Consider the following 17,307-nt stretch of genomic DNA (forward strand, 5'->3'; position numbering starts at 1 on the left):
CGCATTGGCTTGATAAGCCACATTAATTCGAGATTTTGGTTCATTCAAAAATAATGTAGATCAAAATCTGATAAAACTACAGCGATTAATAAAAAAAATAAAAATCAAGTTTGATTTTAACTTGTCGAAACGTTTTATTATTATTATTATTATTATTATTATTATTATTATTATTATTTATTTATTTATTTATTTATTTTTTACCGTAATCAGTAATCACAATAACAGGGCCACTTGTTGATTTATCAAAAATAGCATCTCGGCAACAGGGATGAAAATTTTCCCTTATGAACACTCCAGTCCAGTCGCCGGGACGACCCTTTTTTGGAGAAATTCAAAATAGCTTTGCTTTCGCAACTGGGTGGTCAAAAAAGCCATAATTTTGCTTTATATGTATTTCCACTTGAGAAGTATGCGAATTTGCTTTATTAGTAAAGTTGCAAGTGTCAATAGAGCTACAATAGTCGCGAACAATGCAGCTTTATGTGTCGCTATTTTGGTTTCGTATCGGGCTGAAATTATAGACAGACGACAAAATTCGTCCCGGTAACCGTGACAGCCAGTTTACCGGGCTCATTTAAAAAGGCCCTAACGAAGTGAAAATTCATATCTCGCTTGCTCGCCTGTAAAGGAAGATAAACTGAACAAGTCCAGCTATACTGTATGGAAAGAACAATTTATGATTTCAACGCCCAGACTTTCAAACAGAGCTTTACACTTGGTGTCCGGACCTTACAATTCGTGACATGTCACGCATTTCCCAAAGTTGGGGGAGACAAGAGTGAACAAAATGTCTGCAAAGTCTATTTAATTAATGAAGGTGATTCTCGATTACCTTTCCATTATTTGTTTCCAATTTGCTTTTTGGCGATCGTCAATAGACCAGCGAACTGAGGATGCGGTCCGGTTTACCCTGTAGCGTGACGAAGAACCATAATAAAACTTTCGCGGGAAATTTTGCTACGTGTCTAAGAAAATGTCGGGTATTTATTTAGGGTTTTGAAATGTTTACACAGGTTCTTAATGGTATTACAGTTGCGATGTTCTATCCCGAAGTCAACGAAAATACTTTTAAGTCCTTTTAGTTAATTATGGACTAAAATCAGAGGAAGTGAAAACATAGTGTGATGTAAAATTTGGCGGGAATTTGCTAAAATGAACATTGGTATGGCAGTTTCAGACGCCGCTAACTCCGATTTAATTCTAGATACCAATTTTAACTAACCTGGATTTTGATAACAGCTCAAAAGACTATCGAAGGATGATTTTACTTTCCAAATAAACTGCCGCACTTTGGTGAAACAGTCGACTGAAAATGACTCAAATTTAAGTCAAGCTCATTAACGATTCAGTTGCAATTTTTAAGGCCGCGTAAAAAACTTAGTATTAAAGCTCAGGAAGTTTTATGTATCTCAGTCCATTTATAAGGGAATAAGTGTCATAGAAAAAATATAAGAAGTTTGAGGAGTCATACGAAGTGTGCTGTAGGCTCACCCAAAATTGCCCGAAATTTCGGTTTTTTCAGGCCGCTTGAGGGCCCAAAATTAAGGTATAGTCATATCTCGAAGAAAAAAGAACGTCTACTGCTGCAAATGCCACCGTTGCTAATCTTTTCAGATAGCTTTTATACTGTGAAAAGATGAAGGTAAATGGCCGACCTCGATGTTTTGCTCCTGCCCGGTTTTCTCTGACAATAACACTTAAACAGGATTGCGCCTTACAGAACTGTAGGTATGTCGACCGACAATATGTCAGGAAAACCTTTTTTTGCCGTTTCCATTTTTGATTAGATCCGATTTCAAAGATGTAATAGACCGTAGTAGTCGAACCACATGTGTGCCTTTACTTCAGTTGACTAGCTAGCTTAGGCAAGTTAGAATTTGTGCTGATTAAACTAGTTCAAAACAACTGATCCCGTGGACATTATTTTCCTTGTGTGTCTTCAATTTGAGTATTACTCGAAGACACACGCGAAAGGTCAACAACCATGAAACTTTGCTTGGTAGTGTGCGTGAGTTTATTGAAACGTGAGGCTGAAAACGTTCTTATCAGTCACAGACACAAAACAACAAAGGAAAATCTGTGACTTTGTTGACCTTTTTAAGATATTTAAGAATTATCTGTGACAGATAAATGCTTATGAATCTGTGTGTCTGTATTCTTTTTGTGCTGTTATCGGAGTCCTATAACTGTTCAACGGCTACATGCTGGAATGTACTTTGAATTAAGTCAAGCCTACTTTCGGCTGCTTGGAAAAATCGCTTTTGATAAGGTGTCGGAAACAAGTCGCGTGACAATAATAAGTACAAACATTATCCGCCTGACAGAAATAGCAACGACCAATTAGTATGAATCAAAATGGACGCTTAATTACCGTGATTGTGATCGGAATGGATACTATTAAGGCATCGATTTCAAAACTTTAAGCACGTAATCTTATACAATAATTAAAGATAGAAACTTCACTCAGAGTTTAACGCACGAAGCGATCATCAGACTGTGTCGTTAGATGCGGTGAAATACAATTTAAACTACGTTCATGGAGGACGGTTGGAACGATCCTGTCTCTGATTGGCCGTGTAGTACTTGTTTTCGTGCCTGCACTTGGTAACAAGCTCAGATCTTTTGTTCAAGGTGTGTCTGTCAGCTGATAGTATGCAGAGCTTCTCCGTCAGACACAAATTGCAGCGTGACGGGTTTCCCCTGTAAGCGCTTGCTCTCGTGACAATGGATCACTTGATCGAAAATTCGGTGTTGTTGTCTTTTAGGTCCCAAATCTTATATATATTTTTTAGTTGGATTTTAAGCCTTTCGCGTGAGAACCTTTTGTAGTTGGAATAAACCTTTGTTTTTATCTTTAGCTGTGAAATCGTGAAGTTCAGCGCAAGCATTCACGACAAAGGTTTCTGAATTGACAAGTGAATCAAGAGTTTCGTATATCGTGTTTTGAATGTCACAACTTTTATCGAGCGACAAAAGTAGCTTAAGTTTAAGTTTAAATTTTAGGGGTGAGGAGTCTAAATGTTTCTTTATGTTAGATGCACGCTTTTTAATTTTCGATATCTTTACAAGCAATAAATAGACGTGAAAAGCGGTCTATTTTCATATAAATTAAACTCTGAAAAGAGTCACAAGACACTAAGCCCAGAGGGCTTTTGATTTATCATTCGCGCGGTCAAGAGGAATACCGAACCTGTTAAACCGGTTTAGCCTGCATAGCTGGCGGTTTTGTTGGGGTTTTAAAGCGGGCACAAGCAAGAGGCGAACTCCCAGAGCCTCGCGCTTGCTTGTGCGAGCTTTAAACCCCCCAAAAAACCGCCAGTTACGCAGGCTAAACCGGTCTAGTGAAGTACAAATACCGTGAGATATTTGTACTTCACAAGAGTGAGGACAAATACAACCGAGAGAAAAAATATCATGAGAGAAAACATCGTGGAAAAATGAAAAAAAATATCGTGAGATATTTGTTCTCGTTTCGCGTGTTATTTGTTTTTCACGAAGCGGAGTTGAAAAAGAGCCCACCTTCCTGTCAGTCAGCAACATGCCAGTAACGCAGATTCTGGCCGGTCCCCATTATAATGTCTGCGGTTAACGGACTTCTGGTCAAATCTGATTGGCTGAATCTGATTAACCACTCTGTGCGTTCATAAAAATCGGGACTGGCCGGAGCCGGCGTTTGTGGTCGGTGGTGAGGGGTAGAAATTCTTCTAGTCACTGAATGCTACGAAAACCGGAATAAGCTCGTATGTAGACTTAACCTTGATCCTAAGGCCGAACCTACAGTTCCTGAAAATCTTTGGATTTGCTCCGGCATTTCTTTTAGATTTGCTTGATGTTTTGGTGACGCAGTGGCCTAACGAGCAGTGCGCTTGCACTGTATTCTAGATCGAGAGTCTTGGGTACGAGTCTGGTATCATTGTGTTTTCCTGCGCCTGGCATTGACTCTTCTCCGCAGAGGGCCCTTCAGTGGATGGGGGGAGGCAAAACAACACACAAAAAAAAAACGAAAAATAGGGGGAGCGTGCGGGACGACGCCTTTCCCTTTCACTTCCCAATGTCCCCCATTCTCGTCCCCATAGCCCTTCGTTTCTCTTAGCCGGCTGAGCCTTGGCACGAGAAAACGAAGGGCTCTGGGGACAGAAAATTTCCAGTCCTAGATTCTAGGACTTCCGGTCTTCATGTATGCAGTCATGACGTTTCAAAAGAATGTATGAGAGAGTCGTTATGTTTTTGACTTCCGTTTAGGAATTCTTTGTTCCAAACAGCCAATCAAAAAAATTCGAACTAATTCAAAAATTCTATGTCCCCAGAGCCCTCCGTTTTCTCGTGCCAAGCCGGCTAAGAGAAACGAAACGGCTATGGGACGAGAATGAATGTCCCCAGCGCAATTTCGTTGTCATTCTCTCCAGGCCCCGCGCGCTAACTTTTTACCTCTCCCCATTTCCCAGTCCGCACGAAAGCGGAAGAGAGAGTGATATTGACATTTTACTTTCATAGACACTAACCAATCAGAGTTTGGCTAGGGACTTGGCTCTCTCACCTTTTACACCGTTTAATTTGTATTTTTTGCTTTGAACATAAAAGCCATGCTTGGCTCCGCGCTGCAGGAAAATTACTCAAAGCTTACTCGAAGAATTACACATACGAACATGTGACTTATGGTCATTATTAACAAAATATTGGGAAATGTTGTTAGGAGTTCCACAAATGCTTATTTACTTGAATTGGCCACGTGACGAACGAGAATAATTCTGTGGCGCGTCTGATCTTGCGTTCGGTTGTAAAACCGTTACTTGGTACAAAACAAAATCTGAGAAGTGATATTTACCGGAGGGAATGTTATGTTAAAGGGAGGGGATGCCTGTCGAAAAAAAAAAAATCAGCCTTATTCTAAAGGAGACTAATCTAGGCGTGTCCAAAGCGAGCTTTATTTTGCCCCTAGCTAATAGATACCTTTCTTAGGGCCTCTTGATGAGTCCGGTTGACCGGGCTGGCCCAGTTACCGAGAAGCATTATTTTGCTTTGTATGTATTTCCATTTAAAAAATATGCGAATAAGCTTTATTATTAAAGTTACAAGCCGTGAATGATGCAAAAGTTTATCCCAGTCAAACGGGCTAAAATTTTCCATATGAACAGACAACAAAATTTGTCCTGGTAAACGAAACAGCCTGTTTACCGGGCTGACATGAAGACGCCCTAAGGGCATGGCCGTTAAGGGCTTCTTCATGTAAGCCCGGTAACCGAGCTGGCACGATTAGCAGGACGAATTTTGTTTAGTTTCCGAGTTTGAGACGACAGAGCTGGTTGAGTCAGCTTCTGGTAAAGACAGTGGTCTTTCTAATGCAGATTTGGCGGTGTTAAGTGGTAATTGTGAAGGAAGCTTAAACGACGCAGTACATTTCAGCCCTGCTGAACCCAATATGGAGGCGTTGTGCGTGACAAATAGAGGTATGAATGATTCAGATGAGGTCACGACAAACTGTGCTGAAAGAGAGAGAAATGCACTCACACACAGAACGACCAAGTTATTCATGCTGATGTTGATCAGGTAAATTCAACAAAGACCAGTACACCACCAAAGGAGAGTAACTTCATTCTTCATTTACAAAGCAGCGCTATTTGTGCAGAACAGTCCAGTTTCAATGGCCCGTGCACTCGCAGTACAAATCTTTTAATGAAAGACAATGGATTGGAGGTTGCTTACGATAGAAACTCTTTAAATAATGGTGGTGGAATGGTGAAAAGTGCCCTGCGTAATACGCACAGTGTGGGTGCTTTACTGTGAAAGCAGAACACCCCACACATACATGCAACATTGATGCAAGCAGGAGTAGGCCCGCATGTAGATTCTTGGTGTAGAATAATGATAATAATAATGTTCTACGATATTTTTGTATAAGTTTGTATGTTCTGATACAAATTTATGCACCAAGCAACAATTTTAACCCCCTTGGTGGGTTATGTGAAATTTTAAATGTTATTATGCCTTTTTTATAGTAATTATAATCACATTTTTACTAGATTTAATTGTAGGTCAATGTAGGACCCTTGCATCTGGGGAACAAACCTTACTCCTCCAATATGCAACTTTTTCTATATAAATTGTCTTGAAATCTTACTCTTCCGAATTCCGATGTCAATAAGGTAAAATAAAATAATGATAATGAATTAAAAATGCAGCGAGCTAGTGTACAGTGCAGTGTAGACCAAGACTCACATTGTGTGAAGAAACGAAACTGAACCTTTAAGAATCTAAGAATTGAACCTTGAACTTTGCGAACCTACCTAAGAACGGAACCTTATGAGATAAGAACTGATGATTATTAATTAGAAGCTAGCGTGAAACGAAATACTCTTTATCTTATCGAAAGGGCGCGTTTATTGACAAGCTTATAGTTTTCACATACCAGAATCGAGTTTAAGCCACGGAGAGAAGAAGTTATTTTTTACGAGTACGGACAGTTTTTGAAGATTACCGAAAGCCTTAGAACCTTGTAACATCTTACTCTACGAAGATACAACCAATGAAAACCTTAACACATTGTATTTTTTTGGTGTTTTTCTCCCTTCACCTAAATGTCAGATAGTCCAACCTGCATCCACCGTTACAAAATTAAAGTTACTGTATCACGGCTGTGTTAAGTCTGTTTTGACAAATATCCGCTATAAAACCTGTCTGTAAAACCGGCCTGGTCGATCTGGCTTGAAAACAGAATTCGCTCATTTCTTGTGTGTTGCCGCAAGACTTTCATGTACTTATAGTAAAACCACAACTCGCTTGATCTGTTCATTCATTATTATTTTTTCGGTTCACACGAACGCGCCCTCGTAACGACCACTTTCAAGGCTTAAATTTACCACAACTTTGAAAATTAATTTAAAAAGAACTAACAATTTCTGTACCAAACAAACACCACAGCCAGTTATATTACCGTATTTACTCGAATAAGCGCCGCGGCGCTTACTAAATTTTTCGCGCCTCAAATGCGGCGCTTATTCGAGGGCGGCGCTTGTACAAATTGTACGCGACAAAGGAATTTTTCCTTTGAATTTAAGGTGGCTTAATCATGATCAGTTTTGAGGGGGTAAGTGAGCCCAACTTTTAACTCTCTTTAAAAATGTTCAGGAATGTTCTTTCTTTCTGTTATTACTGTTTTTTAAAGCATATAGCAATCATATGCGACATTTGACCAATAAAAATGCTAATAAACAATCAATAAAGAGCCAAAATGAATGGTCGATCGACCGATCCCGAGTGCCTAAGAGGGGACTGGGCACTAGTTGTTTTAACAGCGTTTTTCTCAAAATCTACCCGTATGAACCCACCTCAAAATTTAAACATTCATGCAAAATAAAATAAACATCTGTAAGACAGAATTTGAGCTATTTTTTAAAGGGGCAAAATATCACATTTTCCTATTTTGCATCGACATTTTAACTAAGACTGAAGCAATAAGGCCGTTGAAGTGTAGGGCTTGTCGAAATTTGAGCGGCCTGACCTTGAAAGAGCTAAGACCAGCTAAAGCAAGTAAGTTCTCAGATCGTTTTGTGCCTTCGGTTCACTGTTGTAAATTCGATCACTAATTCGGTATTAGGTACACTTGAATTTAACACGGTTTTACTCATTTGTGACCATAAATAAGTTAGGAGTACATATACATCAATAATGGCTGGAACAAGAAGTTGCTGGTAGATTCAGACGGGAGAATTTCCGAAGAGAGAAGAAAACAGGTCCAAAGACAGCTCGATAAGGCTACGCAAAATTTTACTAGCGCGATGGTGAGGGAATCCCCTCCTGGACGACTTCATTACTCATTATCATTATTCATTCTTCATTTACTCATTATTTCATTATTCATGAGCGCACTTCTCGGGGGATCTCCGGCAGGAACGAAGACTGGACTCAACGCGCCAAATTTGGTCAAGATACCCTGTGTGAAACCTGAGAACTGGGAGCGGCTGGAAGTTGTTCATTTCGTAAAGACACGGAAGTTTATATTGCAATTTTCGCTTTTTCACAAAGTGTTTGCTAGCTTTAGATCGCGGCAAACCACCGCTAGTTTTCATTCCAGTGTAATATAATGTGTTTGGAATGGAGGCGAAATGGGAACAGTAGCTTCCGTAGCTGCAAGAATTCGCTTGCAAGACGCCGGAGAAGATAGAGTATTCCGTCTAGCCGACCAGGATGATTCGAAGCAGCCTGGGCGAAATCGTTGTGTTCCTCGCGATGTTTCTCAGTGTATCGATGTGTTGTTCATCTGCGACGAGTGGGGATCCTCGAAGGGAGGCCTGTCGACTTTCAACAGAGAGTTTGCAGTGAATCTGGCTAAAGCATCGACAGGCAAGATAAAAATCCACTGCTATGTTTGCAGTAGCAGCGAAGAAGACAGACAAGATGCGAGCAAACAGGGAGTGAATTTAATCGCCGCTCGACGTCTTCCAGGATCTGCTGATCTTATGGAAGGACTGAAAATGCCACCATCAGATCTTCCACATCCTCATGTCGTCGTTGGACATGGACGAAAGTTTGGAAGTGCTGCCCAATTTATTTCGGACAGGGCAAAATGCTGGTGGGTTCAATTTGTTCATGTATTCTGCGAAGACCTGGGTAAACACAAACTGGAAGGAGGCGCCACAGCAGATGCAATTGCAGAAAGCGAAGAGAAGAATAAACGAGAAATAGAGCTTTGCGAAGCAGCCGACCTGGTTGTTGCTGTGGGCTCTCTACTACAAAGAAAATACAGCAAACTGCTTCCAGACATCAGAGTAGAAGTTATTACACCTGGAATGTTTGAGAAGTTTGTCATTCAAAGGCCGGTCAAATTTCTACCAGCAGAGGAGTTTAGTGTCTTCATGTTTGGTCGTGGAAGTTTTGAGGATTTTGAACTCAAGGGTTATGACATCATAGGAAAGGCGCTTGCTTCTCTTGGGAGGAAATATGAACTGACTTTTGTTGGCTCTCCACATGGTGAACAGAAAAAATTACAGAAGTGGTTTCTCAATGAAACAAAAATAGCAAAGAACCAACTAACCATCCGTGGCTATTGTGACTATGAAGAAATAAAAAAGATGTTTCGTCAAGCTGATGTAATAGTCATGCCATCCCGCACAGAAGGCTTTGGTCTGGTGGCCCTGGAAGCAATATCGGCTGGTGTCCCTGTTCTTGTTTCCAGTGAATGTGGAATAGCTAAAGCATTAGAAGGAATGAAAGGTGGGAAGTCTGTGGTAGTCAATTCCGATAAGCCAGAGGAATGGTCAAGAAGAATCCATGATTTATCTGAGCTGAAAGTAGAAGAGAGACATGCGCATGCTATTCGTCTCAGAGAACAGTATGGAAAAATTTACAACTGGCAGGAAGAATGCGAGCGATTTAAGGAAATGATACACGAGTTAGTGCAAAGGCCACGTAAAGCTGTCCCCTTAAATCTTTCATTGACAGGTAAATGTATTTATTAATTATTTTTACCAGCAGTAAGAATAATTCAGTTTTACGCTGTTTGATTTTAACAGATGTCTCTTTTGGGATCAAAATTAATTTAGGGATGTCCAGGAAATGTGCCAAAATTTAGGCTATCCTAAAAATTTTACAGTGACCATTATAATGTGTGGTTCCAGGAAAGGACCATACTCCCCCCCCCCCCCCCCACCCTCCCCCCACAGAAGGGATTGGAAATTCCGGCCGGGAGGAGCGGGGGTCATTACCGGTAAGACCCAAAACTGCAATGTATGAAACTATATTAATTGGAATTTCCAGGGGGGTGGGGGGGGGGGCATAGGGCAAATCCTTTCCTTGGAGGGGGTATGGATATTTTCTGGAACCACAAAATCAGAATAATAACAAATTAAAATTATAAATTTATATTCTCTCCATAAGATCAAGATGGAGGAATGACTGTGAAGGTAGAAGCAGTTATTTCTTTAGACAGCAACGAAGCACAGATGAACAAACACGCAGTGTCACTAACAGGTGTGTGCTTGTGCATTTTATACTGTCTAGATATGATATACAGTTGAACCACTATTAAGCGAAGAGGTTGGTTGCTTTATAGGGGCTTTTTAGAAATTAGCATATGGCGTGGTAGAATCATCACTTTATTGCCAGAAAATCTAAATCTTAACACTTAGCTTTAGTGACAACGGAATCATGCGATCAGTCAAGATGATAATGAGCGTGTGTTTTTTAAAAATATTTTTATCAGTTGCGACTTTCTATTTTGGAATCTTTCCTGGTCAAAACTACACAAGTCATATTCTAAGTCTTGGTGGCTGCTTTTAGTGGTTTTCAACTGAGTCTTGTAAAACCAAAACCTATTAGTACTCATTCTGGCCAATCAAAACAAAACAAACACAGACATTGTAGTCAACCAATCAAAACACAATGCGCGTGAAAACATGTGCGAGTGAATCATGATTGGTTTTGGTTTCACTTCTGATTGGTTAAGAAAGTGGCGCAAGATTTTTAAACCAATCACTATGTGTAGTAATGCATAACCAAAGCAAATATGAATTACTTTCGAAACTCAAGTGAAAACCGCTCTAATAGAGATAACAACAATAGACTAATCCTCAATGCGATGGCCGAAAGGTGGCTGCGGCTGTGTACAAGTGGCGCTAAATAAGAGTTTTAACTACATGTACAGTATTATACTTGCAATATATACTTTCGGGACTTTGACAACTGGCCTTTTAATAGAGGGTGGCTGCTGAATACGGGTTTGACTGGATATTACATGTAGTTTGCATTTGGTGCAAGGAAAGTATTGACCAGTATACCCCTGGGGCACCTTGTAAAATGTAAAAGTATTCTGACTAGCTAGTTATATAAGGTCCTTTTAGCAGAAACAGAACCACATTCTAAAGCTTTCACTTACATTAGCAGCATTTAAGGTGTCTCCGAAGTTATTTAGAGCAAGCTTGTCCATGTCAAACTTTTCATTATAACTTCTTTGGCTTTGTTGTGATGGCTTTCAAACTTCAGGAGAACTTTCACCTATCATTTAGTAATATGATAAACTTCGATTTAACTCGAGAAAATTAGAGTTTAAGCGAACCCTACTTTATGCACAAACACATCCAGTGAAACAATTTGCTTTTTATATACCGGTATTTTCACTCAGCTGAAATCAGCTTATTTCTGATATATTATTGCATTTTTTTTATCTCAACAGGTCAAGATGGAAAGACACTTTCTTCCATTTCCTCAACTGCCACAGGAGCAAAAGGGAAGTCGTCAACAGGTGTGGATCTGTAATGTTAAGGCTCTGTTCTCCACCTCCCTCCCCACTCTTAATTTGAACTCCCCTCTCTAGAGCTCATTGCAACTTATCTTTTATCCTTTAATCAAAACTGTTGAATTAATCCAGGACTAAAGGTGAACAAGAAAGCAATCATGTTGAGCTAACCTTGTATATGTTATGGGTGTGATTTGCCCCTGGCTTTTCTTTTTCTTTTCATACTCATTTTTTGTGGACATGTATTATTATAAAACAGCAAAAAATTCTCAACAGTCTATTTTATAGATTTTTTTTTATGTGCACAAGCTCACCCCCCCCCTCCCCCTCCTCCCTTACATGTATGTACCTTTTTTAAAAAAGTCTGGTGATAAACTTTTGCTGAGTATCTGCTGAATAGTTGTTTGATAAGTGTAAAGTTTACTGTTGAGTTCATTGTGTAGTTCCATAAAATATCCATACCTTCCCCACGAAAGGGATTTTTAAAAGAACCCCCCACCCCTCTGAAAATTCCAGTTAAATTTCATACGTTTCTGTAAAATTTTTGGTCTTTTCAAGCAAGAGCTACCTTTACTGTTAGTATAAGGCTAACCAAAGTGCTATTTAGACTAACAAAGTGTTGTTTAGGCTACCCTGAATGGCTCGTATGACATCATGACTGGTGAGCCACAAATTCCTTACCGTAATGATTCGATTTAGCCCCCGGGGCGCTTATTTACTTTTGGCACCTCAAGGGAGGGCGCTTATTCGAGACAGGGCGCTTATTCGGGACAGGGTGCTTATTTAATTTTTTGAGAAACAATCTAACAATAACAGAAACCGTAACAGTTAGAAATTATTATAAGTTCAGTTACTTTTAAAATAATTGTAAATTTCAGCAGTAAATATATACTAGTTATGCAACGCTTTCGAGTGGTATACTTAACAATTATCCTGCGAAATCGCGCGGAATATCGCCTGATACTTAGCCGACGAGGCCGTAGGCCGAGTTGGCTAAAATCAGACGATATTACGCAAGATTGAGCAGGATAATTGTTTTATTATTCAACAAATTGTCAACGAAACACATTTTGCAGAAAGAAAAACTGTAATTATGCAGCGCTTTGCAAGATTTCGGACGAATCTTCGCAACCTACGTATATCGCAGGATATCTGTTATGTACGGATGACAGATATCGTTTACATTTTGACCATATATGGGCAGCGCGCGCATGTGTTGAATAATAATATGGAATATCCCACGAGTCACTTGTATTTTCTCGGTATACACACGAGCCTTTAGGCGAGTGTGTATACGAAGAAAATACAAGTGACAAGTGGGATATTCCATAGTATACCACGAGAAAGTGTTGTGTAACTATTTTATACCATGCCATAGAAAATACGCTCACTAAATTTCATCGAGAATAAGATCGCAGCGCACGATGGGAAGGTTGGGTTGAATACCGTCGAATATACAACGGCTTTCCTGTATTCTGATTGGCTGTATTTTCTATGACATGGTATAAATACATGAACTGTACGGTGAACAGTCAGGAGTTTATCTAGTTGGCGTTAAAGACTTCAGTAGGGGCAGTTATCCACAATCGGGGCACTTATTAGAATAGGGGTGCTTATAAGAATGGGGGCACTAATAAGAATGGGGGCGCTTATTGGAATGGGAGCGCTTATTTACAAAAACACATTCGTAAGGGGGCACTTATATTTTGGAAGGAGGGCGCTAAATCGAATCATTACGGTATTCCAATATAAAGGCTTATAACTGCAAGCTACCTAAGCTAGCTGTAGGCTAATAATTATAACTTTCATTTAAGTTAGCAGCATCTATTTGAACTCAACAAACAAAAATTTATTTTTTATTTTGCTGTTTGGCTAATTTGTGGTGGGCGGCGCAGTGACCTTTAATGGTTAGCACACCCGACTCTGGATCAAGCAGTCCAGGTTTGAGCCCAGCTGAAGTCATTGTGCTGTGTTCGTGGACAATATGCTTTACTCCCATAGTGCCTCTCTCTGTACCAGTGTCATTATGCTGGGAGGGTGCCCTGCTATGGACTAGCATCCCAAATAAGCTACAGCAGTATGGGTCAACTGGCTTGAGGCTTCCTGCTTCTGTTAATCATGTCATACATGTGTATGTAGGTAATATGGTTAATGACATCATTGATGATGCATTGTTCATTCCCATCAGATTCAGATAAAAGTACAGCTTCAGAAACCTCCACAGAATACAGACAAAAAGACTCCGCAACAGGTGTGTTCAAACATAACATGAGCAACAGTGCTGTTTAAGTACAGATGCACCCAATGAGGGACCATTCATTTTAAATGAGCAAAGGAGTGGTGTGCCGGGACTGGGGGTTTACTGGTGAGCTATTTTGGAGACTCCCTAAGGATTTTTTTAACCTACCCCTTCCCTTGTGGTCTGCATCTTTAATAAGTAGACAGGTCTTAACTTATCTTATTCTCTTCCATGCCAATTCCTTTTTCCAAGGAGCGTTTATCTTTTTCGTAATGTTCATTATTCTCATTACATGTTATCGTCATCAGCTTTATTATAATATTAATATTAAATTATGGCTTCTTGTTGGTCAGAAATCAGGCCTACTAGTCTAGCAATTGAAAGGCTCGGTGCAAATATGGCAGAAGTGATTTCAGCTAAAAATAAACATTGCCAAAACAACTCCAAAATTTGCGTGCAGGTTTGTTTACATTAAAGTGAATCATTGTAATGAATTTATTTTTGCTGGCTTTTGCTCTGTTTCCGAGCAATAACATAAACATATGCAAAAAACTAGGTTTTTCCAGTCGGCACCTTAAGTAGCTAATGCAACAAATAAACTTCTAAAAACATCAAGCGAACTTGAAAAACTGAGCCTTGTTCAAACCGGTATGTTATTTCTTAAAAATGAAGCAAAAACCAGGAAAAATAAATACAGTACAATATTTTAGATACGTAAATAAACACACACATGTGAAATCTGTAATGAGTATTTGTTTTCTCAAATGTTCATTTTTAGCCAAAATCACTTCCGCCACGGGTTTTTCACTGAGCCCTTCAATTATTGGATGAGGCAGAGTATGAAATCTTGGTTCAAATGAAGTCAAGGACATTATACCCATAACTCTTTGGGGTATGCCCCCGCAGGAAATTTTTAAAAAGAACACTCAGAAACGCCGTTTCCAGCATTTCTGGACCAAGAAATCAGTTTCCCAGACAGGGCCGGAGTTTACTCAAGTTCTCTTTAAAAAAATCCCAAATATTGGTATCAAAGTACCAGACGTGGTATGGGAAACAACCGGACGATACGTCCGGCCTCCGGCCTCAAACGAAAACCCTGTAAATATATTTGCTATCATACAAGGTGGGGTAATGTGGGGTCCAGTTCCTGGGCATCCACTGGAAATTTTAAAAAATAATTAATCTCATTAATACCATTTTAAGACAATTAATGTACATGTATGATCAGGTGGTTAGTGAGTTTATGCTGTTGATTATTCAATGATCAGAATGCCAGAAAGCCTATTTTATGTATTCTGGCAGATATTTTGCACTAGTTATTGCCAGCATTACAACACTTACGGAAATGCTAATTAATATTTTGAGTTCCCGCTTTATTACACACTACTATGCGTATTAGTTGAGTATGCAACAAGTAAAGTTTTGCTACCACATTTTACCGTTAAAACTGTGCTGTTGTTAGGGGCGACAGAGCTAGTTTCCATTGGAACATCTTGTGCTATTGACGTCAGCAGTCCTGTTCGCTCGAAGGTTGAATCACTGACAACAATAGCACAAGATGTTTACAATGGAAACTAGCTCACTCTGTCACCCCTGACAACGGCAGATTAAAACTTAGGCGCAAAACTTCCCTAATTGAATATTCAACTGATAAGGATAGTAATTTGAGGCTGCCCCCTCTGTTGATGTAAGTGTAATATTGACAAAACCACAGTGACAAACCAGTGAGCAGCACTGCTGGATCTTTAATTAGTAGACCTTATAAACTGAAATATCACCAAATGTATTTTTTTTGTATCCTTTCTGTGGCAAAATCTTCAGTTACAGTTATTTTGCTGTTTTTTTACTTCATATATTATACATGGCCAGATATCCTACTAAATTGACCACTCCCTGAATGGGGCTAAAATTAAATATCCCCTTAAAATCTCCCCAGCTCCAACCCCTCCCCCCCCCCACCCCTACTACGCTCATAAAAATTACCTTTGTATGGGAACTCATTGAATTAAAAACAAAATTAGAAGTAAACATAATTATGCTGTAGGTAACATTGGTGTACTATCCCGTTTTGATTATCATTATAGTACAGTCAACTCTCTCTAAGACGGACACCGTCGGGACCGGCGTCAACTGTCCGTCTTATAGAGGTGTCCGGCTCGAGGTAACGTGACACGAGAAATTTTGAGACGATAAAGCTAAACGGCTATGTACAACGAATACACGTCTGTTTTAGTCGCTTACGTTAGCAAAACCTATAAAGTGGAACAAAAATAATATCAGAGATTTGACTTGTTTGTTAATAACAAACAGTGATACTGTAAGTAGAAAACTAAACCTACAAGTTTAAGCAGAGAAGTAATGCGTTTTAGCGGATTGTTTTTGGTAAATTTGGTGTTCTAAAGGGGCTGACCTGCTATGCTATATGTCGATAACAAATTTTGAAGTATTATTCACGAGAAAATAACTTTAAGTGCCTGTCCGTTGGCGGTTTCAAAGTGTCCGTTGTCCATCTTAGAGAGGTGTCCGTCTTACAGAGAGTTTCCTTACAGTAAAATGACTGAAAAACGGCAGGGACCATGACCAGGTGTCCGTCTTATGGAGGTGTCCGTCTTACAGAGGTGTCCGTCTTATAGAGGTGTCCGTCTTATAGAGGTGTCCATCTTATGGAGGTGTCCGTCTTATAGAGCAGGGCTCAAAATAATTTTTGGATACTGACCGGTCATGTTGACCGGCCAAATCAATTTTTGCTCGGTCATGTCTCGTTTTTGACCGGTCAAAATAGTGAGTATTTACCGTCTCATTTGTATTCTACAAATTTGTGACTGCAAGCTGCTATGATATTTTATGATTTTACTGTTAAATTTCAAGAAATACTGCAAATAAATTTGTGTGTGTGTGTTATTTATTTGAAAGCCGTGTACGTGACCGGTCAAAACGACCGCCGAACCAAAACTTTGTCCGGACAAATCGTCATTTTGGCCAGACATTGTCCGTTGACCGGCCGTTATTTTGAGCCCTGTAGAGGTGTCCGTCTTATGGAGGTGTCCGTTAAGAGAGAGTTGACTGTAACACATTTAACTTTGACATTTAAAAACATTTAAGTTTTCCTTTTGTAAATATTTCGGGTAAATAAAAGTTTGTTGTTGTTGTTATGTTATTCTGCTCCATGCCAATTCCTTTTTCCAAGGAGCATGCATATACCGTATTTACTCGAATAAGCGCCGCCCCCGATTAAGCGCCGCCCTCGAATAAGCGCCGCATTTGGGACAAAAAAAGTTAATAAGCGCCGCAGTCCCGATGTGGCGCTTATTTGAGGAAATCCATTTGACATAAAACAGCACAACAAAGCAACTCTAAAACAAACTTGGACACTTCCTTTCATCAAAAGCGATGTGTTGCAGCTCAAAATGATTGTTTTACTGCTTGCTCATTAGTTTTTCTATCCAACATTCTTACAATACGTAGTTCTGTAAATGTTGTGAAGACCACGATCTTTGCCAGGACAAACAAGGGATTAATACAAAATCAAAAGACGTTATTTTCAATTACTGTAAAAGATTAGATTCTTTGTGGCGTCCAAATTTTAAATAAGCGCCGCCCTCGAATAAGCGCCGCACTTGAGGCGCGAAAAATTTAATAAGCGCCGTGGCGCTAGCCTGCGAATACAGCCGCCTCTCATTCGCTCTTCGTTGCGGGACGCGAATGAGAGGCGGCTGTATTCGCAGGCTACCGTGGCGCTTATTCGAGTAAATACGGTATGCATCTTTGCGTAATGTTCATCAATTTTTTCATCCTCGTTTTTTCGTCACTATCTTTATTATAATATTAAGTTATG

At 39.7% G+C, this 17,307-nt stretch overlaps 2 protein-coding genes across 2 annotated transcripts in view; both read left to right on the forward strand.

Annotated features, from left to right (window-relative positions):
- LOC144665185 (uncharacterized) overlaps window positions 1-17,307 on the forward strand; it is a 292,253-nt gene that overhangs the window by 229,238 nt on the left and 45,708 nt on the right. The gene's annotated exons all lie outside the window — the stretch shown is intronic.
- LOC144665210 (uncharacterized) overlaps window positions 1-17,307 on the forward strand; it is a 51,469-nt gene that overhangs the window by 27,855 nt on the left and 6,307 nt on the right. The gene's annotated exons all lie outside the window — the stretch shown is intronic.

The sequence above is a fragment of the Oculina patagonica genome, chromosome 9, assembly GCF_052425735.1.
Source record: "Oculina patagonica isolate OP01 chromosome 9, crgOcupat, whole genome shotgun sequence".
Taxonomy (NCBI): Eukaryota; Metazoa; Cnidaria; class Anthozoa; order Scleractinia; family Oculinidae; genus Oculina; species Oculina patagonica.